The sequence below is a fragment of the Anser cygnoides genome, chromosome 7 (assembly GCF_040182565.1).
Source record: "Anser cygnoides isolate HZ-2024a breed goose chromosome 7, Taihu_goose_T2T_genome, whole genome shotgun sequence".
Lineage (NCBI taxonomy): Eukaryota > Metazoa > Chordata > Aves > Anseriformes > Anatidae > Anser > Anser cygnoides.
The window spans coordinates 28,386,098-28,412,118 of NC_089879.1; the positions used below are offsets into that span (position 1 = coordinate 28,386,098).

General features: G+C 40.1%; 1 protein-coding gene and 1 long non-coding RNA gene across 15 annotated transcripts in view; one reads left to right on the forward strand and one right to left on the reverse strand.

The window, feature by feature from the left end:
• The window catches only part of LOC106031525 (uncharacterized), a 56,544-nt gene extending 52,901 nt beyond the window's left edge, over positions 1-3,643 (reverse strand). For 2 of the 7 annotated variants that reach the window (XR_010832920.1, XR_010832914.1), the window contains exons 1-2: positions 3,512-3,643; positions 2,807-2,896 (exon numbers count right to left, since the gene is read on the reverse strand). This is a non-coding gene — a long non-coding RNA (uncharacterized lncRNA). Of the gene's footprint in view, positions 1-5; positions 95-2,806; positions 2,897-3,085; positions 3,253-3,285; positions 3,442-3,511 lie in introns of those variants that run through there. The other 5 variants (XR_010832916.1, XR_010832917.1, XR_010832919.1 and 2 more) reach the window with 5 other exon arrangements.
• The window catches only part of ANK3 (ankyrin 3), a 365,999-nt gene that overhangs the window by 101,292 nt on the left and 238,686 nt on the right, over positions 1-26,021 (forward strand). The gene's annotated exons all lie outside the window — the stretch shown is intronic.

Consider the following 26,021-nt stretch of genomic DNA (forward strand, 5'->3'; position numbering starts at 1 on the left):
CTTACGTGATGTAGTATTTTCTTCTTGGTTCTCTTTTGCTGTTTTTTGAGTTCCAGAAGAAAATTTGCAGACTTGAAACTAGACCCCACGAAGGCTGATAATTCAAGGACAAGCAAATAAAGCAGCAGTTAAATTTCATTCCAATGAAAAATAACACCCCTTTCTCCAGGTGAAAATCACTGGTTAAGTATTCTGCAGAAGTTCTATTTAACTGAAGTTCACTGTAATTTATGTTGTAAACTGTCTAGCTAGTAACTTCACAGATTCTTTTCCACTATAGTCAGGGTTTTTCCATGCCCATAGTAAAAGTACTATTCTTTTATTTATTTATTTATTTATTTATTTTCAGTAGAATAAAAGCAAGAGGTGGCCAATTCAGTATGTTTTCCAGTTAGCTTCTAGCCTCCAGCAAAAAATACTGACAAATCCTTGTTTATCATGTTGGTCTTTGCTAATGCTGCTGAGGTGAGAAAACCTTATCCGTGAACTTCTCGTGATGTGTTTTGTATCTCATAAAGTAGTGCATGTGTATATCATACTTATTTAGGTGATGATTGTAAAAATAGAAGAATTATATGGCTGTAAAAATACCTTTATAGGTAGGACTATCCTCAATCCTTTATATTTCTTTGCAAAAGTTTTGCAGGGTTTGTTCTGTCCTGATCGTCACCAGATTCTCTGTTGTTTCTCCTTTTAGCCATGTGAGATTGTGGAGCAGGTAAGGTGAGCACTGCTCAAGTAGGTTGGAAATCCATGCACAATTCAGGGCCAGGCTTGGAAAACTCATAACCTGTTATTTGGCCATGTGAGACTCCACCTTATTATGCCCATCATTCCTGAGGCAGAAGTGCTAATGATTTCCATGGTGACTTGGACTCAAAATGTGTTTCAAGGCAGAATTAACGCTTGGCCCTTTACATTTCTGCTCCTTCACACTGACTTGTTCTTGGTTAAAGCTCTGTCCCAAGATGCACACAAAGGCGGTTCCCTGATGGACCTTCCACCGAAGGGGAAAAGCTGCCAGGGTGGGATGGCAGGCTTGCACTTGCACAGGTTTAGAAAATCCTGTCAACTCATGTTGAAAGAGGGAAGGGTGTTCAGTTCCAGTATTTCACAGAGCTATGACTCAAATTTTTAACTTTTGTGGCATTTTGTCTCACCTTTAACTTTTTAATTAACACAATTCTTGTGCTGCTACCACGTCACACCCTCTTCACTGCTTTGTGATTTTTAACATGGTGTAAGATACTGGCAGTGGAATTTTTTGGTTGTTTTTAAGTTAGCGCACTGCAGTCTGCAGCCGGTTTTGTCTTTTTTGTTTCAGCTTCCTAGTTACGTACTTCCCATCATTACTGATAGCGAGAAAAGTTTAGTTATATGATGATGGCATAGCATTTGCTAAGGTGTCCAAATACAAGTATAGAGCTTCTATAATGAAACTTGTATTTGAGATGTCTTACTTTTAGTACTGCAGTGCTTTGTATATGGTATTGCTATCCCAGAAGGATAGCCTTAGCTATTTTGGCTTAGCCTAGCTGAAGAAATGTAAGTTCAAGGAGATATTCCTGTAAGGTATTGTTTTCGTGACAGCAACATTTCTTCATCGTTACTAGAAAGCGAGTCTAACAAATACAGGCATCGATAGTCATGAGGAGCGTTGTGTAACTTACAGAAGTATCAAGACCATGTTTCCACAGTTTCTTGCCAAGGACTTGCTTATTTGTGGCTCATCTTTTGGGCTAGTAGAATTAAACTCCTGGTTAGATGTGGGGTAAAACTCTAGGGTTAAGAAACCTGAGGGTGTTTAGACTAATGTGGAAATGTTTTTGCTACTAAAGTCATAATTGGCAAAAGGTACAGTATGGTTTGGAGGGATGTCAAACAGGACAATGTTTATGCAAAGCTAGAAATAATGTGGTGTCTTCTGAATCATCCCTTAGCTGTGGGAATGAGTTTAAGAAATACCGTAAAAGGTCCATTCTCATTTAGCTGCACTGGATATGAAAATAACTGTTACCTTTGAAGAGAAGATACAGTGCAGAGAATGTCTGCACTGAATAGATACTGAGGCTTAAATCCACCAAAATAATTACTTGGCTTTTAAATGCATTGAGAAGTTGCATTTGTGTTTTGCATTGTGAATAACACAGCTTTCCTCTCATGGAGGGAGGGTCACTGTGCTTTTAGGCCTGACATGGAAAAAAAAACCTAAGCATTATAAACAAAGAGGGTTATAGTTCACAGTAAACAATGAGAAGGAAATCAACTGTAAAAGAACCATCTAATAACATTGCAAAACGTAGTAATGTTATAAAAAGTTTGGCATCTGATGTCGGAAAATGCATACAGCGTTCCTATATAAGATTTACTTGGTTTTTAAGTAAGGATTGTTCTCTTCATTCTGTCTCATTTTTCTGTAAAGCAGAAAAGCTGTACATAATGCCCACGATTTCTGGTTAAATTGCCATGTTTTTTTATAAAGACAGTCAACCTTCATTTCTAAGTTGCAAGTGACTGAATTCATTACATACTTTGGTGAACTATTTTGTTGATGAAATATCCTGCTATAATTTTGCCTGGGACATGTGCTCTGAATTGTGACATTAACAAGGTGCATTGTTAATCAAATTTACACAAAAAGCTTTTGACTGTTTTCTGTCTTATTACCCTGGAAACCAAAGTAGTATGTGTTTTGGAAAGGCTGCTCTTGAAAAGAAGAGCAAGGGAAATCACATGTTCACCACCTCAAAGGTATTATCTTACTCAGATAGATGCTTTTGCTTTAAGTACTCAGCTAATCGCTTACCTGTTTTTCTATCATGCTGAAGAAGGTATTTTCTTTGTCAGGACTGGCTTTTTTGCTTAGGAATCTTGTTGTCGAGGGGCTTCAGGTTCCCTGTGTAAATATGAATGCACAAGGAGCTTTTCTCAGTTCTTAAAAATAGGCCTCTATTTCAGAATGCAAAATTCCACCCTCAGTGATTCCTGCAAGCTCCATTTGGTGCTCAGAAGTATATTTGAAAGTGTAAGAGAGAAATGACATATGCTGTTCTTATAAAAAAGCATGGATTCAAACTGAACAGACCTAAGTTTCTGATGTGCATCTGTGGTGGCTGTCCTGCTGGTACACGACACGAGGGGGAAACTTCTGGATCCCCAAGGGCCGAGTGTGTTCCTTAAGGGCCTGTACCGCTCCGTCCACCTGCACCAGGAGTACTCTGGAGCAGTGGTGAAGCAGCGTCTCAGTTTTGGGTGGAAGAAATCAGGAATTTAAAGCTTAGTTACCACAGACGCTGAACTGGAACTGTTTTCTCTGGGCACAAGGAGCCCCTCTTACTGCTGCGCTCCTCACCGGGTGGGGGCAGGCGGCGAGGTGCCCCAGCCCCTTCTGCCCCGCTCCTCTACAGCACGGGGAAATACCATGGCGGACAGAGAAATCCCATCCCCGCCACCAGTAACAGTCTCATCTCGGGGAAAGTTAATTTAATTCCTGCCAAGTAATGCTCCTCACCGCTGAGGTGAGCCCTCATGCTGCCACCGGCCATGCTGATTGGCTGAGCTCTGCTTGTAGGCAGGGCCATGGGCACCTTCTGGAACTTTCTGAAACCTTCCAGAAGCATCTGGAGCCGGTCCCGTCAGGGCCTGCCTGCGCCTCATGGGGCTGGCTCCGAGCGGCTCCGGCTGTGGCGGGGGGGGCTCGTGGCTGGTCCTGAGTCTGCCGGCAACATGACTGGGGGATGCTGCATGTCCAGGTATGCCAACTCCACTCAGGGTGCCCACGAGGTAGAAACGAGACCCAAATCTCATTCTGAAGCGTTTTCATCTCTCTGAGGGCAACGTGGCGATGCTTGTGAAAGCAGGAGGTGCCCCGCTGGGCACCGGGTGGATGAGCGGCTGCCCCGGCCTGGCCTCACAGCACTTGGGGGGGGTGTGGTGTGGGGGTGAGTTTGTGGAAAGTGAGTGCGGGTCTGGGGAAGTCCTTGTGCCTAGGGTGGCTTTACAGCAGTTGGGAATCTGGCCCAGGATTTTATTGGGTCCTTTAATATTGCGTGCGCATGAAAACGTGCTTTAAGCCTATTCAACCACACTAGGCCTGACTCTTGCCTCTTGCTTATGGTTTGGTTGAAAATGTATCTGCAGGCGAAATGTTCCCATGTAAACCAAACTTTGCAACATACAACAGCTCTTGCATTTGTGCACACACAGTAAAAAACCTCCAGGGCTCTTTCTGTGCCAGTAAGTACTGGCCCAATATCCTTTTCTAAGGTTCTCTGAATTCAGTGTTGCACCAGACACATTAGCTATTCTGTTGCCTCCCTTTCTCACCTATGTTGAGAGTCTGCTGAGTATGGTTACCCTGCTGGCTGGCAGAAGGGAAGATGGACAGACTCATTTCCTTTGGAACTGCAGAGATAAAACTGCAGAGAGCCTTGGCTTTGCTTGTTTTAAGTTTTACCATTAGGGTGGCTGAGCGGGACATTCCCTTCCTGACCTTAAGGGACATGTGAAATACATAGAGCTTTCTGTATTTCTACTTAATGCTAGCACTTCATTGCTAAGGGTGAGAATACACGTTACTTCATGCAGCTCAGCTTTAGGTTATTCTCGTCTGCATCTCAGGATAAAGCAGTCTAACAGGGCAGGGTAATCGGGCCAGGATGATCCACTCCTAAAATTTGCTAGCAGATCAGAGACAGTATCCTTTATTTAGCCATTAGAACATTACTCCATGTAATTCCTGCAGCTGTTGTCTTAGAGAAAACACCTTAATTATGGCAGACAAAAAAAAACAAACCAACAAACCATTGCTGGAAAAGAATGAACAGATCAATATTTGTTAAAAGACATAATGGCTTATTTAATCAAGGGTGCAAAACAGCATTTCAATGCTTACTTCCCTTTAAAAGTAGAAAACTGTTTATATTATAACTCTAGATATATCCAATTAGGAGCAGACATTTAAGACTATGCATTAAAATTGGGTTGAATTTACTCTTCCTCACAGTTTGCTGGAGTCGATAGATAGGATGAATAGCATTCTTTATCTAAGTTAGGGCATTTTGAAAAATTCCTAACTTGTCCCTTTTCTTTAGTTTTATGTGAAAGCAGATGTTTCTGTGTATGTGTTTGGTTTGTGTTTTGCTTAGGTCTGGCTTAAAATTTCTTGCCTTCAGTGTACATTTGCCATCACTGTCAATCAATTTTAGCAATTCATGAACGTTGAAGTCAAATGTCAGTGCCAGCTGGAGCAGCTGCATGACTCTAGTTCTTAGCCACTGAGACTTGGTTTTAGTTTCTTCAAAGTGAGTCTCTTATTTCCAAAAACTTCAGCAACCTTTCATCTTTCTCTGTCTTATCACCTCACATGTCTGTGAGACCTGAGATATTTAAAATTGACTGTAATATTGTTCCAAGCTTCTTTTATAAGACTTTTGTGATGCATTTTGTATGCAGTTGCTATGCTGTATTTCCAAGTCACCAAAGTCTGCTAACTACCCAGTAGTTGATTACTACTGTGATGTTCAAAGCTTTTTTAAAAAAAATTATTAGTACACATCCAGTGCAAAAAGGAAAATTTCTCGGAAAATGTCAGCAGTGAGCTATAAAGTTGAATAATGCAATTATAGAATGATTCTTCTGTGATGAATGGAGGCAAGAAGAAAATCGTTAAATCATCATCATGCTGTTCTCTGTGCTACTTGGTCAGAAAATGGAATCATTACAATAACTTCTACTTGTACTGTCCTTTGACTAGGAGCTGTACATCCTGATTGCAAACTATATATAGTAGTAATTTAATTCAGGACAAAAATGTAATAATTGTTCTTACTGGGTATAGGACTGAACACATTAACTCAAACAAGATGGGATGAAGAGCGTAACATACTTTGTGAAACCACACTGTTTATGTTTATATTAATCAGGAGAACTTCCCAAGCAAGAAATTCATCTGTGTTACTGAAAATGGAGTTCAAATATCACGGAAACTGTAATGACCACAAACGGTCAAGACCTTGTCTTGTATTTCATTTACAACTGCTGCAGTGTATTTATGCTAACATCATACTGGACGATTGGTTTAGCACTAACTTATGTTTTTTTAGAATCCAGGTGTTCCTCAGTGCCCTATTAAAGTACCAACCCAGCATGATTACCCTGGTAAGACAGACAGGATCACAACTCTGATAGGGGTATGGCTTTAAGCATATTTGATTCATCATTATTTATGGTTTTTGAATATTGATGTGTTGTGAATAGTGTCTGGATTTTTACAAATCGAGTTATTCTCACTGAGGGTGATTTTGCTTTCCTGAACAAACAAATCATACAGAAATTATTTTACATGGTAAAAAAAATAAAATAAAATCATGATGTGACCTGTGTAGAGTAGAAAAACTGAGGTCATTCTGACATTATCATGACTCATTCCTGCTTAACATTTTGATTTTACTGTGGCGATTGTATTTGCAGATTTTGACAAACAAAGCTTGACAAGCAGTAAGCCCTGATATATAGAAGTGAGTCACAGCTGAAGCACCTGGTATTTTCAATGTATGTGTGAAACACCTTCAGGTAACTGCCGTCTTGAAAACACTGATTTAAAAAAAAGTCTGATTCTATTTTTGATGGGCAGTTTTACGTTAGTATTGAATCTGTCGTGATAAAGTTCACTGAAGTTTTGTTTTCAGGGCTGTGGTGTTGTTTTTAAGTGTTTTATAGCAGGTACGTGATCTACTTTAAGTTCAATAAAATATCTACTGATGATGAGTATTTGTGCAGAACTTTTAATGGTTAGACAGCTAAGTATCCAGAGTGCGTATGTGGTGTTTGTGAGAAAGGATGTATACAAATTGAATTTAGTTGACAGAATTAAATATCTGTATGTTAGAGCTGTTACTCTACACAGGTAAGTCTATGTTTCTAATAACTTAGTAGGAACATGTGCCTATTGGTGGGAAGGAGTGCAAAGAAAAAGCAATAAAACCCGAAAATACCGAGACACCACAAACATGAGGTTGGTGTCCTGAGTTCACTAGGAGTTTATATAAAGTGGCACTAATTATCAAGTAAAAGAACAAATAATTTTATTGTACTGTTTCTGCTGATGTTTAGAGAAGATGTTAAGCAATGCCTTCAAACTATTGTAGTAGTCAAGACTTGTATTAAAGCTCTATATAGTACAAAACTAAAGGGAATACAGGATCACGGTCTTGTATACTAATATTGTTATCAGATTTACTTAAAAACTTTACTCTGCGGTGCATTGTGCTGAAACCCTTGGCAGCTGCTGAGATCCTGCCTCAGAGTGTGTGTGTGGATGCGGATGAAACAAGCACAGGATTCTGAGGGAAGTCAATAAAGAGCTTTTGTTCACTAATAAGAGACTCCAATCATTTGACTCATCCCTTAGAAAAAGAACTATACCTGAAAGAATAATAGTATTTATTCCATCATGGTTTCACTTCAGATATCCATTGTCAGATTTCAGTAGCTAAACGCCATCATTACACTAATAAATGCCATTAGTCAGCTTTCGTGAACTGCAAATCGTTTATGTTATCCCTCTGGCATCATACAGAGAGGTGCTTAGACAGCTAAGAGCTCTGGTCTACTGACACCCCAGTAAGATGCTTCTCTTCTGTGTTACACATTGTTTCCAGTACAGACTTATTACAGCATTATACAGATCAGCACAATAAATGTCTTCCTCTACTGTCCGCAAAGAGTCTTGACACAGATGTCACAGCTGCTCGCTTCTGGTATTTCTCTTCTGTGTTTGAGCCCCCTGGAGGAACAGAAACCAGTCAGAATCTCGTTTCTTCGAATCAGCGAAGGGTGCCAAAGGATGCAGAGTTGCACGTCTGTTATACGAGATGTCTGAAACTTGGATTGCTTTTTGTATCTCTTCTGAAAATCTTTGATTTCAGTGAGGCTCTAATCAGAGCACACAACTTACTGACAACAAGCACAAGAGGAAAATAATCAGAAAATAGGGTGAATGGTTTGCTCTAATCCTCATCTATGAGTTCTTGTGCGGTCTTGAAGTAAAGATTTCTTAGCACCTTGGTTTCAGTGTAGCTGTCTGTAAACTAGGCATAACATTTATTTCCTTTACAGGAGGTTGTTAGGCTTAATTAACTGAAGACATGCAAAGCATCTTAGGAGCTTTGTGATAGGAAATGCTGTGTAAATGCATAACGTTGAAATACTAATGTGTAAAATGTAACTTCTATACTACTTTTCTCAGAATTAGACCTTGCGTTATATTTTTTCCTCTGGAATAGGTATTTTAAGGGTCTCACTGTGCAGTAGTGAGCTCAGTAAGAAAAAGTTCAGAAACAAAATCTTCAGCTCCCATTTGAGCGGCCATTGGAAGGAATTTAGAAAATATTTCCATTTTAAGAGTAAGAACTTTATCACCAAATGACAAATAAGCTTGAAGATTTGGCCTCTTCATTTAGATACCTGAACGGGAACAGGTATCTGTTGAAAACTTAGCCCCATATCTATTTCCTGTCAGATTATAGTGCACCTCATTAGCCACCATTGTATGCAGTAACTTGATTTGCTTCTGCCAAGCTGCACAATTTTAGTTGCCTTGTATTTTAATAGCATGTCATTAGGTTTCCCAAAGTCCTATATTTCTTATGTCACTCAGGAGTCCTCTTAATTTTTGGCATAAATTATTAACAAATTCTGCTGTCTTCATATTCCATACAGAACTCTATTAATCTTACACAATAATAAAATTTTGAGTAAATACCTCAAAAGAAATGATGCCAGCTGCTGAATTCTTGCTCCTGCTGAGCTAATATCCCTTTGTTCTTTACAGGGGAATCCCACTTTGTAGTTAACTGTTTTGCTCAGAACTTTAAAATGAGGCTTCATGTTCAGGACCTGCATGTTCTGTCCTTTGCTATCCTGTCTCCCAGGAGGTCATGCCTTTCTGCATAGAGAAGTCACTCTGACAAGTATTTGGAAGGAGCAGTCCATAACGACTGCTCTGTCCTTTCCAGCATTTGTGGGAAAACAAATGTTTTGTCACGTCAGTAATGTGGTCATTTAATATTTCATTAATCACCCAGCTAAGAAGCCATGCTCTTCTCCATACGTGTTTTGAAGATGAGAAGTATTCTGTTGCTGCTTATGTGTTCTGAATAGTTGAGAGAGAATGGATATGATGGCTCGGCAAGGCTTCTATGTTTTCAGTTTGGTTTTGGCTTGTGTTTTTTTGTTTTACTTTCCACATGCTTAGAGTAAACATCGTTTCAATGCTGTTCACCTTCCTTTTCCACTCTTGCATGGGATGTAATTGCCAGCTGCAGGCTGTCCCTCACAGCTGTGTCCTCCCTTGATCAATACCAGAACAAAAATCAGGGTTGTGTTACTTGGGCCATCTCTCAGTTTATCCTTATTGCACTTTAGGCATTTAGTTTTCATTTAACTGTACAGGCAGTGATGAAACACACTGGAATGCAATTCTATTGTTAGACTGGTAGCGCTTCTAGAAATATAGCTAATGTGTGTACCTGGAAATTACTGCAGGCAAGAGTTCCCAGCGAAGAAAAACTAATCCTTTGATTAGTATTTGTAGAGCATAGTACTTCAAAAATGGAAAGCTCAGTTTAAGCTTTAACTTGTCTTGTTATAATTATTCCTTGCAAATATTTTTTTAAATCTCAAATAACTGAAATGTTAATCTATATGGATATTTTAGAAAAAAAAAATAGAAAAAAAAAGGTATAATTGAAAAGAAAATAATCTCACAAGGTAAGTTTAATTATAAATATCTAACATCCTTAGGTATCCAGGATTTCTTTGCAGACATCTAAAATACATGCTGCCTGAGCTGGGGTATGAGTAGAGACACTAGGGCAGTTGTTAGTGTCTGAAAAATGATTGTGAATGGTGTGTTCCACTTTCTGATGTGACCTGTAACATCATGACATTTTATGTAGCAGTTACTGTGTAAATTGTTTCCTATATGTTTGACGAGCCTGATCTCCTTATATGACCAAGTGACGGGCTTGGTGGATGAGGGGAAGGCTGTGGATGCGATCTACCTTGACTTCAGTAAGGCTTTTGACACCGTTTCCCACAACATTCTCCTCAAAAAACTGGCTGCTCGTGGCTTGGACTGGCGTACGCTTTGTTGGGTTAAAAACTGGCTGGATAGCCGGGCCCAGAGAGTTGTGGTGAATGGAGCCAAATCCAGTTGGAGGCCGGTCACTAGTGGAGTCCCCCAGGGCTCAGTGCTGGGGCCAGTTCTCTTTAATATCTTTATCGATGATCTGGATGAGGGCGTCCAGTGCACCCTCAGTAAGTTTTCAGATGACACCAAGTTAGGTGCGTGTGTCGATCTGCTCGAGGGCAGGAAGGCTCTGCAGGAGGATCTGGATAGGCTGGACCGATGGGCTGAGGTCAACTGTATGAAGTTCAACAAGGCCAAGTGCCGGGTCCTGCATCTGGGGCGCAACAACCCCAAGCAGCGCTACAGGCTGGGAGATGAGTGGTTGGAAAGCTGCCTGGCCGAGAAGGACCTGGGAGTACTGGTTGATAGGCAGCTGAATATGAGCCAGCAGTGTGCTCAGGTGGCCAAGAAAGCCAACAGCATCCTGGCTCGCATAAGAAGCAGTGTGGCCAGCAGGTCTAGGGAGGTGATTGTCCCCCTGTACTCAGCTCTGGTGAGGCCGCACCTCGAGTCCTGTGTTCAGTTTTGGGCCCCTCGCTACAAGAAGGACATGGAGGTGCTCGAGAGAGTCCAGAGAAGGGCGACCAAGCTGGTGAGGGGTCTGGAGAACAAGTCTTACGAGGAGCGGCTGAGGGAGCTGGGCTTGTTTAGCCTGGAGAAGAGGAGGCTCAGGGGAGACCTCATTGCTCTCTATAGGTGCCTTAAAGGAGGCTGTAGAGAGGTGGGGGTTGGTCTATTCTCCCACGTGCCTGGTGACAGGACGAGGGGGAATGGGCTAAAGTTGCGCCAGGGGAGGTTTAGGTTGGATGTTAGGAAGAACTTCTTTACTGAAAGGGTTGTTAGGCATTGGAATGGACTGCCCAGGGAGGTGGTTGAGTCGCCATCCCTGGAGGTCTTTAAAAGATGTTTAGATGTAGAGCTTAGTGATATGGTTTAGTGGAGGTCGTGTTAGTGTTAGGACGGAGGTTGGACTAGATGATCTTGGAGGTCTCTTCCAAACTAGACGATTCTGTGATTCTGTAATTCTATCCTGAAGATTTCTTTTTGGTGAAAGATACAAATAGCACAATTGAAGTAGGTATGCTGACTCTCAAGCTTATCCATGATATATTTGTCTGCATCTTCATAATTGCGAGATATCAAAGTAGATTGGTCTTAGTTTAAACTTAGATTGAGTATGTGTGTATATATATATATTTAAATTATTTTTAAGAAGCTTTGACTATCAGTTATATTTCTTCAGTTAAAAGAAGAATCCAAGAGGCTAGGCTGATGGAGCCTCGCTCTCAGAATTGTTGAGGTGGAGAATGAATGTTGTGCAGGAGTTGTAATAGACTGAAGGGATTTCTCTTCTGGCAATGATTGCTCCAATTTAAAGCATAAGTAGGTATCTCTAAAACACATGTTTTTCAGCATATTTAAAACATAGAAATTTTTCTATTGTACTGTTCATTATTTTGACTTAACTAATGATTTTTCTTCAGGAAGTCTAAAGTAAAACAAGGTATCCTTGAGCGTTAACAGTGTAGGGAGAATTCAGAGCCTTTTACAAACAGAGGGCCACTCAAATGGATCTCTAAAATAAGATTTCTTTAGCATGCCATCTCGGGGCCAGATCTGTAATGGAGCCATCTTTGCTTTACCAATGAGAAAATTCTGAGGTGAAATCCTACCTGACTCAATTCCTAAGCCAGCATTGCAGCTTTTGGCTTCTGAAACACCCAGAGCTTATTTCTTCAGGCTGGCACAAGTAAAACTGATGTCTCTCTCTCCCTCTACTATGGAGGCCTGGCGGTAGGATCTCCTTGGAGTCCCGCTTGCATGCTGAGTTCCCAGAGGTGTGTAATGTGTCTCTCATCAGTTCATTCCGCTGCACACGTGTGCATCCTGGCCCAGCTGGACTGTCTCTCATTTTTCCTGGCAAATGATACTGACTGTAAGCTTGCTTTATTGCGCCATGCCTTGCTTGTCCAGCTCGCATGCTAGTTTATCTGTGTGCATCTCACTGAGCCAGCTTTCATTTGTTTGTTTTTCTCTAAATCCCACTCAGCATTAATAATTGCTCAGTAAAGTTCAGATAAGGTATAAAATTCAGTTGTTTTTTCACTCCCAATAATTCTTCATTCAGCTGGGGGCTTGCTTTGGTTCTCTGCTGCTGCTGGCTAATCTAGGCATGGGATATTGCGTATGTGATAAGGATCTCTTTGAAGATGTATTGTTTGGATTTAAATTACCATGCCTCTCAAATAGCTGCAAGGACGGTGCTCCACTGCTAAACACATTCCATTTGTTGTCACCATGGGTCCTCACGCGCACAGAGGAGCCCGTACTCACCTGTGTTAGCACATAGAGGTATGAAGGCCATCCAGAAATTGGGACTTCTGAGGTTCTCCATGCAGTGGCCAAGGGAGTCAACTCTTCATGTAGGCCCTCTGAAGAGTGGCGTACATTGGGACAATGATGTGTTTTGCATGATATTTTTGAATCTGGGTGGAGGAGAAAGAATATCGCCCTAAATAAGGATTTAAAAACGCAACATTTGAACAAAGTGCACAAACGTGTAAATATAAATGGCTCCGAGGTTTCAGCTGCTGACTGAGATGAACAAGGCTGTTCGCTGCTGTTGGACTGCAGCAGCAAATAGTGCTTGCTTTCACACCCTCTCTCACCTATCAGTGAGCCACTGATGTCAAGGGGGAGTGTGGATCGTGTCTGCTGCCATGGGCAGCGCTGTATCTGTCAGCTCTGGTGTGTTGATGTGCATGGAGATAGGACTGCCAGTATCTTTCAGATGGCCAAGTAAGAACTAGGCTGCCAGATTTTTGAATCCTGTTTTCATAAGAGTTCCTTAGAAGCACAGCAAACTAAATTTGAAAGTAATAACTTTTAGTTATTTAACCGGGGAGTTGGTTGGGGTGGGCTGGTAGCAACTCACCTAGCAGGTGAGTTTTTTAAATGTTTAGATGGAGTCTTAACTTCTCTGTCTCTTAGAGTGAGAATTGCAGTTTATCTACTTCTGGAAGATTCCTTTGCTTTTGGTGAATTGGGATTTTTGAAGGGAAGAGCACTCTAGAGAAAATCCATCATTTCAGTGAATGGTGTATGATCTGTAAAGTCCCGGATCTGCAGTAGCAATTAAGGCGGCCCTGCACTTGACTTGGCACTTGGAGTTTTGTCTTTGCAGAATTAATTGGTAGGCTAATCTGGTTTTAGTCTTTCACAGTTTTGTTTCCATTTTACCTGTATTACACGGTAAGCCATGAAACAACATGGAGGAGTTTCACTAAGTAAGAAGGGTGACATAAAATAGCTTTTTATTTTAAAGAATTAAGTTAATGGTTTCTATTAGCATCGTTTTTTGTAATGTGAAGACAGAAGAAAGCAATTTTGTACCAATTTGTACACAGTCACTGGTTTTGCTGGTAAATACATGTCAAATGTTAAACAGAGCAGTCTTACTATGAGCATGAGCTTTTTTTTGTAAGCTTTAGATTCTGCTTTTCACAAAAGATTTGCAATTAATTTGTCCTTTAGGGATAACTGAAAACTGCTTTTTAGATTAAACAGCAAAAAGAGCTCCTTCTTGAAATATCTAGAATCCTAGTATGTCAAAGGAGATACACAGCAGAAAATAAATGTGCAGATGGGGAGGCCTGAAAAAACATCAAGTGCAGATCCTGAATTTATGCACATTTCTGACATTGTTGGATGAAAAATGCTGCTCTTATCTTCTGTGGGTAACCATGGCTACCGAGTGATGATTTTTTTCCCCAACATGAAATGAAATACAAGTGCAGGAGATGGTCTTGTCTCAGCTTGCACCATGTGTATTTGCGTGATAAGGATTATAGTCAGTGAATGCGGTTATCAGCACGGCCCATTTGCTTCTTTAAAAATAGGTTCAGATTTACATCTTCATGTCTCCATTAGTGCTGTAGAGGGGAAAACGGTGCAGTGTTTCCATAAGTACTGTTAGATGAGATTTGGACCATATCCTTTTGTGTTAAAATATGTGTATGGTACCTTCTTGTATTTGAGTCAGGACCAAGTATAACTGGGGGGACTCAAAAGGCAACACAAACTTGAATATAAAGCATAGTAGTTTAAATGTTTGGATGGTACAGTGCTACATTCTTGATTATCAAATACTTACTCCCTGAAAGTTTGTCTACATTTTATATTAATATGTTTCCCTGCTTGATCTGGTTCTGTTTTCATTCAGATTTTCAGCTTCATCATGAGCTTTGATAGGAGCAGAGTTGAGCCATGAATTCCTAACCACTGAAATCTCTGTAATGTTAGAATGGTTTGTAGAGAAGCTGATCACTTATGCATGAAGCTAAGAATACATTTATGTTTATCTCAATAAGTGCATGAGTTATACTCCCAAGAATGGTGGCTGTGCATCAAAAACACTTTCCTCACATGGGCAGTGAAGTAGCCTGGTAGATCCTTAATTCTCTCTTCCTTGTTGCCAATCACCATTTTGAGCAGTGTTCACTAGCTTAGTGGCACATCAGTAACGTTGTACCTACTGATACAGGTAGTTGTCATATGGAGAAACTTGCTAAAATTGCAGTGTGTGATTTTAAACCTTTATAACTGATTGGTCTACCAGTGGGAAATGTTTGCAATGTAATCATTGGGATTATGGGTGCAAGTAATCAAATTTCTGGTAACATTGCTTTTGCTATGATTTGAAAATACCTGAACGTGTATTTACTTCTACATTTCTTGCCACTGTAAGGGATTTTGTAATGATAAAAGAAAGATATTTTTTCCAGACAATATATCAAAGACTGAATGGTACCTCAGTGTTTTATCTTCCTTGCAACAAACTCTTGCTGGAGCACAGCAAATGTTCTTTTTAGATGTGATATGGCTCCTGAAGGTTTGCAAAATTAAAAAGAATAGTTTTGTGAATCACACCAATTAATTCAATGCTGGCAGCATGCTGGATGTCAGTCCACAGTAGCTGAGTGAACAATACAAACCACAAGTAGAACTATGAAATTCTGGGGGATTGGGAGGAGGAGAAGAAATAAGAACAGTTGCTAGTTGAGATGGGTTAAAGTTGGTGCATGATTCATGAGCAGTAGGCTGGGAAAAGCTTTACAAAATTCAGGAAGACTTCTGCAAATGTCCTAGTGTTACATGAGATTATTTTCAAATAGTCTTGTGTTAAAAGAATTGTGACAAAATAATGTACTTCTAGATAAATGTGTACAAGAGAAAAGGTAGAGTTTCTTCAACTGCTATAATCCACAACTGAGAAATAGATCATTACATTGCCTTCTTTGGACAGAATAACTGTTTCAGGCAGTCATGTCTTCATGAAAGTTAAGCCAATTCATGGAAAACTGTGATGATGAAAAATGGAGAAACGAGACTGAGAATGCAAACAAAAATTCTTCTGAAGCTGCTGAGAGGGATTGACTGAGGTAAAACTAATGATTTAACCAATACCCAAACACAAGGGGTACAGCAAGCACAAAGTATGGCAGACGGGAATTTCACAGAATACTGCAGGGTGAGGATGAAAATGCTGCTGCCTGTCTTTTTTTATTTGTTTTAAAGAAAATACAAGTGCGGAGCAAAACAGACACTAAGAATGTATAGAGGTTGGAACCTTGACCCAGTGGAGAAAAACATAATAGCTGAAGATAGCCCACAGAATAGAAGAGTAGAGTAATTGTAGTAGAAGTCATTACGCTGAGGAGTGCCTTATTTTCAGGAGGCAAGCGGTGACTCACAAGGATGAGATAGCATGTATGTGACATGAAAGCACTTCAAATGTAAACTGCAAAAGTAAATGATTTGTTAAGCTCAGATTAGCATTAGATGCAATGACAAGTCAGCGACATGCAAGCAAACAGGAAATTGAACGCCAAATATGCGGTAGGACAGTGACTGTGCTAGGCTACCAAGTCTTTCTCAGCAGTGGGCAAGCAAAAGCAGAATTGCAAGCAAATCCAGGCAAATTAAAAATACATGATGGCTTCATTCTTCTGAAGAGGTGGCTGGGAGCAGTGTCATTACCGCTGGCGGAGCATTTGGACAGACTGTGCATGAAAATCGTGTTGCTGTCAAATGAGAGGAGAAAATAACCGATGTCGGAAGCCGTTGCTCATGCTCTTGAATACAGAGGTAGCCAAACGCTTGCCTGGGAGTTGTTCCTGACCATCCCTATAGAAGGGCTATGACTCACTGGGACTTCTGGGAAATGTTGTCAGACAGTGACACTGTGACGGCCATAAATTGTGCAGACAAGCAAATTGGCAGCCAGGCTGTTTCAGATAATGGACTCTAGTTCTCTTACAAGGAGCTTGCTTGTGAATGGGAATTTGGCTATGTTGCAATGTTAGCTTATTGCAGCCAATCAAATGGTTAAGTCGATTAACTATTAATACTATTTAATGATCCTCTTCAGGAAAGCTTAAAAATTCAGAGAAACTACATTAAAACCAGTTCACTCCCTTGAAGTTCTTGTGCGCAACACTGCAGGGAAAGCTTATGTGAATAAAGAAATCAAACGTTGCCTCTGGCAACTGAAGGTGTGATTGGCAAACACAAGAAATGTACCTCAAGCCGATCATCCTTAGGAATCTATTTCCGAACTACAGCTTAGAGACACTGTTTGGATCACATTATTATTTCTGAATGTGGTACAGAAGGAAGCCATATATGTTGAACAGATAAATCTTAGTTAATTACAGACAACTTGAGAAAGTCATGCTTACTAAGATTACTTGCTACAAGTCTCTGGATAAAAAAGTCACAGATGAAATATGGGAAAACGTGGTGAAATACTCTAATTTGGTGAAAAGCTTGCTGTGCTGGATGTGGTCATCAGAAACCCATGGAACGTCTGGTGATAAGAAACTAGAGGAAGTGAAGAATGATTTAATTCAAAACAAATGTACATACCCAGAAGCGCTAGCATGTGGCAGTGTTCTATTCACAAGATCCACATTTGATCTTAAAGAAAACCAAAATGCATACATGTTATTTTGTAAGATAGAAAGCCATGACAGAACAGATCTCATCAATTCGGAGGTAAAGATTCAGGTTCTCATTTTTAGAATTTAACTTTTTATTTTTGTATGTGTAATGATGATTGATACTTTAAGATCATATAATGGAATATTAAATATGTAAGAAGATTATGCTTTTTGTGATTAATTTGGCAAACTGAATTAAGTATGACTAGAGAGATACTATAATAGATAGTTTCCTAATGGAGGACACAACAGGATATGAATGGGGAGATTAATATCTAGAATCTTGGAACATGTGAAGTACTCAGTGAGAGAAGATGATATGCCTAAAGGAAGGAATATTAACTGCATGCTGAACTGTTTCTTGTCTCATGCTTAAACACTGACCACTTGCCTCACCTGCCTTACTGTGATCCCAACTTATCTTCTGTTTTGGAAAATCCATATCACTTGCTCATTTTACTGCTTTTTCTTGTTTGCCTTAAAAAAATCATTTTTAGTAGACTTGGGTTTTTTTTTTTTGGTTTTGTTTTTGCTTTCTGCTTCAAACAGATTCATCTTTTTTTCCTCACTGTGCTTTAGGTAAGCCCCGCCCTGATCTCTGTTTTGCAGCAGCCTCAGGCTTCTCTTGTACTCCCTTCTGAATGTAATCCTTCAATTTTCCTCTTGTTCCTTTTCTTCATGAGGGTTTATTTCCCAGATGCCCAGTGCTGTACATCAATGTTGTTTTCACGAGTACATGTCATGCGCTTTCTGACCCTTATGCCTTCTGTTTGCTCTTTACTGGTTCTTTTTATCTGGGGTTTCTGAGCTCCTGCTTATAATGTACAGGCTTTTCTTTCTGCAGTGATTGAGCTGGGAAGGATGATTGTCAGGTGCTGGCAAATCTGTTTTTCCTCTTCTAAAATGATTCAGTGGGCTGGGAAACTGTGTGGACCTGTGCTCTGTTAAAGAGCCTGTGCAAATAAAATGGGGAAAGAGTTGCCATCATTTCACTTACAGTACTAGAATGGGGTAGGAATTCGTTAAAATTTGCTGGGTGAAGGGAAAGAAGCCAAAGACTTCAATTCTATGAAGAGAAGTTGTCATATTGGAATGTTCTCTTGCATTCCTCAACACCAGCTATCCCATTTTCATCTTCCCCAGGCTGATAGTGAGAGCTCGTATTCTATTTATCTAGTCCAGTCTTGTAGTTGTAATGAAACAGGTTGCATTATAGTGAATATGTATTTAGGAAAACTGCCTGTGCTAACAAGGTGTTAAGGCATCCTGAATGACGAAGAATACTTCTCTCTGATGGGAGAGGTCCCTCACGTTTTACATAATATTTTGGCTATGAAGGAGGTCACAGAATAAACCAAGTTATGTGGTTAATGGTTAAACAATTTTAGGGTGTTTTGTCTGTTGAAGCCTACTTGGTAATAGGCTTAAAAATGTAGAGGAGCTGCTTGTATGTAGGATATTGTAGGAGGTACTGTTTGACATCTGCCAAGGGAGTATTATGCCTTTGCTCTAGGTTTTGTGAATGACATCCCACTTATGGAGGCGGGACTGTGAGATACTCTTACGGATTGCCACTGATAAACCTGAAGACTTAGTGAGGGAGGAAAAGTCCATAACTGAGATTGTTGCATCCCGGTAGAAGGTAATTGGTCTCCTGGAGCTCAGTGTGATTGTGCATTGCTTCCTTGCGGCTGTCCCAGGTGCAGACTCTTCCTTCTTCCGGTGCATTCAGATGTGCTGAAGTCACTGAGTCTCACAGCCATTTTAACTTGATTTGGATACAGCTGAAAAAGACTGTTCTGCCCTTACCCTCCTGCTGCTTTCCAGCCATTTATTCCTGCCTGCTTTATGCTGTTACTACAGTTTGTGCAATTGTTCCTTGGCTTAGATTAAGGAGCTGATCAGGATGAAACTATATATATTTTTTCAGATTAATTTCCAATTGATCAGTTTATTGCTGCAGCTCAGTGCACCTCAGGCTGTGTACAGAAGGCAAGAAGGAGGACAAAGGCATCTTTTTTCTTTTTTTTTGGAAGGGGAAGGGAGAGGGAAATTTATTTTTGGGCAAAATAAAAAATAGTAGTGGCATCTCTCCATCATTCTCTTCCTTCTTCCCTGCTGTTGAAATATGGTGCCTTTCTTTTGTGTTTTTTTTTTTTTTCTTTTTTCTCCCCTTTGGAGCTTTTTAAGTGGCAGTTTAATACCGGAGACCTCTACAGTCTGTTGTGGTTTGACACAGCTGCGATGTCTGCAATGTACAACACCCAGAATTTCTCATTTTCCCGGACGGCTTGTTAGAGGTGATTGGCAGTAGGATTTCTGGCCCTAGCCCAGTCAAAGTCAAAAAAAGAGCGCATGATTCTTTGAATGTTTCCTTGAATGATTCTTTCTGCGGGAAAATGATATCCTTGACATGCTTAGCTGTTATCAGTGTCTCAAGTAATATCGTAGCACCAAAACCAATATAAAATAGCATTAACAACGAAAATGCCTGAAGCTCTTAGATTAAATGTTCCCTACCCTTAGCATTTGTGCATTCTGAATATAGTGATAAGCCACAGTATTATTAAAGAACTACTGTAGGTCTATAACTGTTGAAGACACTTCGGCTGTGATGCTGTATATAGCATTTTCTGTGAATTAAAGTTAATAAATTCACTGTTAGTGGTATGTGGCTTCTCTTATGTATCTATTTAGTAAATGCCACTATCTTTAAGAGCTACTGGTATGCAAAAAAGATGTACTGACACATAATAACTGTAAAATAAGCACCAGTGTGTTCTTTGATATGCATACAGGTGAATATAGCAAGAAGAGTAAATAGGGTGTATAATATTTAACGTCTATAAAAATAGTGAATCATAATTTAAATTCATATTCCTTCTCCTTGCAACTTGAGTGGAACCATCCCTTCCTGCACGACAGTTTCAAAATGTCCTCTCTTATTGATCTTAGTTTCTGTGTGCCCAATCCTAACAGTGGCTCCTCTGCCTTCATAAAAATGGCTTCGTAGAGCTCACTCTTTAGAAGGAGTAGCCTGTGAAAACTGGTTCTGTAAATTACTCTTCATTCTGTGAAATAACGGTACAAATGAAATCTTTTGTTGTTCCTGCAGAGGAAGGATACATTTTCTTGTAGTGAGGTTGCTGAAAATGTGTTTTCTTCAGTTTTAATTCAGGGTAGTTAATTTCTGCCTTTTCAAGTTTTGTTGCCTGTAGTTTCACTTAAAAAATTGCACAGAGGCAGTTTTTGTTAACGTACTTAGCCAAAGTTTTTTTAATCATGTTTGCATCTTCCACTTCAAAGAGTGTAATGTAGAAATTGTTTTCTAATTGTTCCTGAACTATGTTTAGACCAGAAAAGGCTGATGAAAAAATACTTGAAGTGATCCCACTTCTGCCAGTTTGTGATTACAAATTATAAATTTGAAGCAGCTGAGATGCTTATTCCTGAAATTTGAGCATGACTGTTCAACAGTAATTTTCTGATTTTGTTCATTTTCTGCTAACTTGTATTCTCAGCAAGGTTTCACCATTGTGGTGGACCTCCTGTGGATTTAACCAAGTCATAATTAAGTAAACAGCATAGTGAAACGTAGACTTGAAATCTCATTTTTGCTGCTGGTACCTTCTGTTCTGTCCTGTTCAGCTCACTGTTCGAGTCCAGCAGCAGTGCTGTATCCCATCATGCTGTTGAGATAAAAGTTTCTGTACCACTTATTACATTACTGGTATCTGGAACTGAAAGCTCATTCAAGTGGCAAAGCTGAATCAATCTGCCTTTACCACTGCAAATATAAGTGTTTTACCATACTTTCATTAATTTCTTTGTGGATACTGCAGCGCCAAATGTGACTTGGAAAATGCTGCTGGCAAGACCAGTGGGTACTGGGAGAAGATTGATTGGATTTGACTCTGTTTTGTCTTACACTTAAAGTAATTTCCACAGCACATGCCACTGCATTTTAAACAAAGGAATCTCTGGGCACCAAGTTGGGTAGGAAGGTGGTATGCCAGGGTATCTCTGTATGTCTGCAGATTTAGCAGGTGCATAGATGCTGTTGCTATAATTTATTGTCTTAAGCCAGTATATCCAATTATATCCAGTATATCTGTATTCTATCTTTGTAAGTATTCTTATACCAGAAGGATGAATTAGGTTCTTAATTCGTACCCTGTCTTGGCACTGAAAGTACAAGGACCCCCTTTAAAGAACGTACTTTCCTTGTTGCTTTTCTCTGCCCACTTTAAAACAGTTCAGACTTTGGGGACCACTACCTGAGAAATGGTGTTATGTACATACACAACATATTTCTCCCTTTCTGTTTTTAAAAATGTCGGTGTCTAACCACATAAGACTTACCCCTTAAGAACTTGAATTAATAAGACACCAACCAACTAATCTTGATCATCAGCAGCAGAATGAAATGACTTACTTTCCTGAATGAATGACATAGTTTGCTATAGTTTTCATAGTCATCACGTAGCTGTGAAGTGCTTTGGTTTTAAAATCCATATTTGCCAATTCTTGTCAGCAGACTCCAGGTCTTATTTTGGGGGATTGCAAATGTACAAAGCTGCACATCCTCTATACTGTATTTTGCTGTGCTGACTGACTATTAGATGGGTAGGACTATTCTTAGACCTCTCATTCTTTTCTTTTCCTCTTGAATCTCTTTAACGTTTTTCTTTTCCTCCTGTAAGAGTACTCTGAATGTGAGTTTGCAGGGAAGGGTGCATCCCAAAGAGGAGCACTGGCCATGCATGTGAGTTACGTGCAAGTATAGCAGCAGAAGAATGGGAGGAGGAAGTGAGCGAGTCTGATGGCTGACAACAGTGATGTGCCTTGGAAAAGTTCCCTTTCTATTCCCCTTAGACTTCACTCCTGTGAAGCCTTAAGAGTGTGTAGAAGCCCCACTGAATTTAGTGTTCAGAATCCACATGGAACGCTGTGGGCAAGTAAGGTTTTGCAGGCCTGGGTTTCACAGAACAGCTGCTATTTTATGGCTTGGGTGTAAAAAGGAGGTTTGATCTAGACTTGTAGATCTAAGTGACTCTTTTTTTTTGGTTGTATTGAAAAATACTAGTGTTTTTATGGGAATCTGAGGAACCTGCATACTTAGGTACAACAAAGAACCCTTGCTGCTGTTCTATCTTGATGTCTCAATTCCAATTGGTTTGAGCTTTAAAACAAGTTCTGATACTCTGCTGGTGCTAAATCTTACTGTTAATAAGCATTGCAGTGGACAGTCAAAATGATGTATGGTATATTTCAGATATCTCCATTTACTTTTGTAAAGAATTTTTCTGAAAATAGGTTGAGAAATCTGGTAAAATTAGTTATTATATATCATGTAAAAATGATCTAGATGCAACTTGATCGGAGAAGTTACTATGAAGATCATGCTTTTTTTCTTCAAGCAAGTTCAGAGAGATGATGCCATGAACAAATAACTGTTAGATAGCACTAAGGACTTGAGGGGAAAATGGCCACATGCTTGCTATAACCAATGTTTCTGTGAGTGTGCTGTTTTGCCTGAAGACTTCTTTTTGCTAACCAGAAATGTCAGTGAAAATGATGCAAATTGACAAGATGCGGCAGTATACCCTGTAGTTTACGGAGATGATTAGGATAATGCATCATCATGTTTCATTGTGAGCCATAATGCAGTGAAATATTGCTGGCTGGATTAATGGTGACTGCAGATGTGTTTAAAACTCAGTCTTATGAAATGCCTCCACTCTTGTTTGGCTTTTTAGGGCCACCAGAGAAGACCGTGCTATCAGATGACTTGGTTTGGAGAACCGCATAGGGAGGAGGATTCAGGGGCTTTGCTGTGGCTAGTTTTGTTTTACCTGTGCTTCTGAATTTCTGGTAGCTCCACAAATATCCCAAAGAATGTAGAGTTTGTCTACGCAGCTGACATAAGTATTAGAAGCAACTTTCTGCTAATTTTTAAGGAATCGTTAGTACATGCTGAGTCAAGAAGCTTCTTAAATTTGTGTGAGTGGGGAGTGGACAGACGACTCAGGAGATCAATTTAAACTCAGATACCTGAGATACTGACCTTTTTCTTCTTTGTGCAGCAATGTATGTGTGATGAAGATTGGTCTACTCAGGTTAAAATAAATAAAAATGGAAGAATAATTTCTGCCAGAAGCAAACATTCAGGGAGAAGTGTTCTTCACATTCTTTAAATAAATTCTGTAAATGTAATGTAAAATGTCATGTACTGGAACTTAGGATATATAGCAATAGAAATCATTCCAATATGTTGCAATATCTTGCAAACTCTGCCAAAATGGTGTGTATATATATATGTTTAGGTTGCATATACTCAAATAGCTTGATAAGAATATTATCATGTTGCATGAGAAATGGAAGATCTAAGGGCAATTTGGAAGCTGTTACCCTGTTTAGGAATTAGAAAAAATATGGAGGGGAGCAAAGTTGCATACAATTACATACTTGTTTGTAAATGGTAAGGATTTTTCTATGAGCAACCCATTTTTGCCACCCTGTGGACAGAAAATGTATGTCATGATTTTATTTTTTAGTTCTTCAAAACCTGTGGGAGAGGCTGAAATCAATGAAGATCAGTTACACAAATTCTGACCTATAGGCTCTGTGGCATTTAAAACATTATTTAAAATTGGAGTTGGCTGTTTTTATTTTACATTGTATTGGCGAAAGTCTGAGATCAATTTTTTGCTGTTTTCAATAACCACTTCAAAGCAGCTCTTCTGTCAGTCCAGTATCAAGGGTAATTCCCTGCCACGCTCTTTGCCAGCATGTGGTGGAACCATCCTAGGAGGTACAAAAGAAACGCTTATAAATGCTATCCCTTCTGTCATGTTGTTCCTCCTTCTCCTATCTCCCTTTCAAAACAGAAAGACCAAACCATACACATAAGTGTGTGTGCACACAAACAAAACCAACCCCATCCCACAAAAAAATCCTCCACGAACTATAAAAGCGAGGTCAAGGTCATTGTTTGAGGTGTTTTTTCTTTGCCATGTCTGGCTAACTGCTGACTGGGGACCAGATGTGAGCAGCCTGTATCCTCCTCCTCTGCTGTTCACTAACCAAGAGGTTTCACTGAGCAGGTGTTGTGGTTTAGCCCGGCCGGCAGCTAAACACCACACAACCGTTCGCTCACCCTCCCCCCTCCCTCTCTGGGATGGGGGAGAGAAATGGGAAAGTGAAGCCTGGGAGTTGAGATAAAGACAGTTTATTGAGACAGGGAAATAATAATAACAATAATAATAATAATGATAATAGTATTAATAATAATAATGTGTACGAAACAAGTGATGCACGATGCAATTGCTCACCACCTGCTGACCGATGCCCAGCCTATCCCCGAGCAGCCGGCCCCCCACCCCGGCCAGCCACCCCTATATATTGTTTAGCATGACGTCAGATGGTATGGAATACCCCTTTGGCCAGTTTGGGTCAGCTGTCCTGGGTCTGTCCCCTCCCAGCTCCTGCTGCACCCCCAGCCTGCTCGCTGGCAGGACAGAGCGAGAAGCCGAAAAGTCCTTGGCCTGGTGTAAGCACTGCTCTGCAACAATTAAAACATCAGCATGTTATCAGCACTCTTCTCATCCTAATCCAAAGCATAGCACCCTACCAGCTACTAGGAGGAAAATGAACTCTGTCCTAACTGAAACCAGGACAGCAGGGCAAACCATCAAGCTACTTATTCAGAGGAGAGAAAAAAAAAAAAAAAAAAGCTGTAACAAATACTTTTTCCTGAAAAGTATCCCCGTGATGGACTAACTGTGAACAATATTGCACAAGTAAGCGAGAGTCTCAAGAATTAGTGCTGACCACAAATGCACAGCAGCTTATGCTGCATCCTGCCTGCCTTCAGTGAGCAGCCTGGAAAACCAGTGGTCAGCTCCTAGGCTGCTAAAGCATTCTATTTTTGCAAGGCTGGATTAGTCCCTGCCTTGTGCCTCGGCATTGATTTGGATTTGCTGCTGTTAAATGGGCACAGACCTCACCCTAGCCTCCCACAGGTGCTCCTGTACTGTACTTGTATTTTATAGCAATATTTTTTTCATTCTTTTCCTAGTTATTTGCAGGGCATTCAAGCTGATATTTGCCCATGAGAAGCAGACTTACTCTGAGGTCAGTCTCATTTGTCTGTCTAGCTTTGTGGACATGATAAAAACATGGAAGGGACGATTGGGTTTGAGGTTCAGAAAACAAAGGAAAAGAAGGTGTTCCTTATCTCAAACCTTATCTTTATGCCTTAAGATAAGGCATAAAGAAGGCATTTATCTTAAACACAGTTCTGCACTGTCACTCTTAGCTCAGTGCTCATAGTCATCTCTCCATACTTCCCACAAACCCTAGCTACAGCAGAAACAAGATATTTTGATACTCGTGACACGATGTGTTCTGATATGGTGGTTGTATTGCTGACTTGCTTCTTAAACTGACAAGGGAGTGTTGATTGTGAGTCCTGTCTAGACAGATGTCAGTTTTTCTTACTAATCATCAGCAGACAAGATCCTGGGTTTGCATCTTGCCTGAAAGCATGGGACCTTGGATAACAAAAGGAAGATGCATTCTACTTTTGTTAGTTTCTTTTGCTTGTTTGTTTTGAGGTATGGAAAAAGTTGTACAAAAGTCAGGGAGAGAGAGGAGCAGTGGTTCTGGGGAAAATACCATCTGTTCCTTATTCTGAAGTAATTCCCATGTATTTATATGTATGTTGGGAATTCTTAAGTTTGAAGTATGCCATTTGTGCCATGTTTTCTTTCACCCCAGTCCAAATGATGAGAAAACAGTACTTTCTATGATTGTTTTTGAATCAT